This window comes from Misgurnus anguillicaudatus, chromosome 24 (assembly GCF_027580225.2).
Source record: "Misgurnus anguillicaudatus chromosome 24, ASM2758022v2, whole genome shotgun sequence".
In the NCBI taxonomy this organism is placed as follows: domain Eukaryota; kingdom Metazoa; phylum Chordata; class Actinopteri; order Cypriniformes; family Cobitidae; genus Misgurnus; species Misgurnus anguillicaudatus.
This window is the reverse complement of record NC_073360.2, coordinates 36,855,497-36,858,582: the sequence shown is the minus strand read 5'-3', so window position 1 is coordinate 36,858,582 and position 3,086 is coordinate 36,855,497.

Genomic DNA, 3,086 nt, shown 5'->3' with positions numbered 1-3,086 from the left:
GTCGTCCTGCCGACACTCGCCGTTCTCGTCCTCCTTATCGTCCTCCTTGTTTATGTGGCGACTAGACCTGGAGCCATTGAGTAACAAACTCTGATTCCCCTTTTTTGCCTGTACTTTCCCAAAGCCGTGCTGGGTGAAAAAATTTGGACACAATCAAAAGAATGAACAGATTGATTTATGAGCTAGAGATTTACCGTGCCACGTATGGAGTATTTTGAAAGAGTCTTCCATTTTGGCTCGGGTCAGAGCGCCTTTCCCAGCCAGCAGCATTTGTGCCCGTGGTCTGTGGGCGCCATGGATTTACAGGGTTGCAGTTTCATGCCAAAGCACCTGAGATGCAGCAGACTCGGACTGACCCAGAAACGGGGCCGGACCTGATACCTCTGTACTCAGAATTTCACAATGACTGTAATATTGCACATGCCTGTAGCATGCACACACATTCATACACATGTCTGTTAATGCATCACAAATTAACATTGATATAACCATTGAAGACAGAAATGAATGTATATTTCTGAATGCTCATATACTGAAAGTCAGTTGCTTTGTTTTGGTCAAACGTTGTGTGTGTGTGTGTGCAAACATGTTCATATGACAAATCTGTGATATACAATCCCATTAACAAATGTACACTACTTAAAAATGTTTCCCAGCAGGACTTGGATTTTAATATGTGCCTTAAAACTTTAAGTGATGTGCAGTTGTTAAAGTATTAATAAAGAAACAGACAGCCATGTTGACTGCTTTAAATGAGTATATGTTCTGTGTTATTATTATGTTATAAACACTGCTTGCCAGAAATATTCTCATAAGGCTTTAGTTTAAGGAGGTTTGAGCTTAGATTACATTTGGGCTGTTCGCCATGTTTTCAGGCTGTATTAATTTTGGACAATTCATAAAAACAACTATTCATAGCCTGAGCTTGTTGCTAGGCTCTGTTAAGAGCTACTCTGCTTGTGGCTACATCTGATGATTTTATTATAATACACTTAACAATGCACCTTGTGGGATTTACACACAATATATCATCAGAATTAAGTCGGCTGATCCAATATTCAACTGTAAACTAAATTAAGGTGTTTTAATGCTTGTCTATGAACACATTTACTCTGATACTCACTGCAGTGTCCCGGTCAGCAAGGATCAACATTCCTCTCAAAGAAAAACTAACCTAACCTAAAATCAGGATTCAGGAATGGTTTTCCAGACAGGGCTTCAAGGGATAGTTCACCTCAAAATAAAAATGATGTCATTTATTCACCATCAAGTTTCTTTCAGATTTCTTAGTGAGTAAATGATGACAAATTTTCATTTTTGGGTTAACTATTCCTTTAAAGGCGGGGTGCATGATCTCTGAAAGCCAATGTTGACATTTGATATCACCTAAACAATCACGCCCCTACCCCAATAGAATCTGGACCCCCAAACATACCAGCCCAGGCAACAATGTTGGTTAGTAGACACGCCCCTTACTGCTGATTGGCTACAAGTGTGTTTTGGTACTCGGCCTGACTCCCTTTTCCAAAGTGTTTCTCAAAAACATCGAGCGTCCTCGAAAAAAGAAGTCACCGGCCACCATTGCGTCAGAGGTATTCAGGCCAATTAGCTGGCCAATCAGGGACATCGATGAGTTTTGTACATAAATCAGTGCGTTTCAGGAAGAGAGTGACATCTGGAGCATCAAAAATGTAAGGTTTGTGGAAAATAAAGTGTTTTTTAACCATAAACCACCCGAACACACTGTATTACACGAAATACACAAAATAACGTTTTTAGCAATGGAATAGGTACACTTTAACAAAAAAATGAAAAATGTGCTTTTTGTGTGTGTGTGTCTCTTTAAATGCAAAGAAAGTTTCTGTTCCCCTCCCCTTATGCAAAGTAGGGGGTAGAGGGCTTACACGTGTACTTTGGACTACATCAAAACGTGTGTCTCTGGCAGTAGATTGAACTACACGCTCATAAGGCACAGTCTGTGAGTGGTCATGGGTGTGGTGTAATCAATGTGACATCACATTGATGGCGAATCCCCAACAGATCGTTTTGTGTGACTGCTGCGGTTTAAAGGAGATTATACAAATAAGAATAGATGGATTTGTATAATTTCAGGATGTTTCTGCACACACAATGGCGACTCATTTTCTGATATAAACACATAGCATTTTCTAGGATAGGGGGCTTTAATCCATACCCTGTCGGGGAACTGCTTGATAAAGTTGATCAGAATGGTACACAAGCCCAATCCTATACCCAACATTGACTCATAAACCTAATTCTGAAATCTGATTGGTTTATAGAATTGTTCCAGGACCAACATTACTAATGATCCTGGAACAACCTCATTAGTAAAATCATGTTGAATGCTGTGCCCTTATCCTGCTCACAAGCAGCATTTACAGACATGGTACATTACCTTACACAAAACTGTAGGCAAATCTGCTGTTTAGAAGACGAGTAAATTTGCATCAAAACCTGACAACTTTAGTATAAAAGCAAAGCTGCACAAAATGAGGTTATTTAGCGCCCTCTAATGGACATAACTTGTCTAGTCTTCACTTTATACACACCACACAAAACCATTTGGTAAAATTAGTCTTAATTCCTACTTTATTTCCATTATTCCTTTATAAGAGAGGTTTAAAATATTAAGGGGATATGTAAGGTAAAAATTAAAGTCACACAAATTGTCTGACTAACACACTTTCACACACTTAAAGAAAATTCACTCTTAGTCTTATTGTGTTACAAAGCTGTATACATTTTGCTGTTCTGATGAACACAAAGAAAAATATTTTGAGAAATGTTTGTAACCAAGCCATTTGTGGACCCCATTTACTTCTATAGTATTCTTTTTTCCTACTATGGAAGTACATGACGGGGGAAATTTTCTTTTTTTGGGGGGGATGAACATTAACTATTTCTTTAATGAAAAAAAAATTGAAAAAATTGTGAAAGTGTGTTAGTCAGACAATTTGTGTGACTTTAATTTTTACCTTACATATCCCTTTAATATTTTAAACGTCTGGGTGAACTATCTCTTTAATTTATTTGATATGTCTTGTTTTATGATGTCTGTGTTTGGA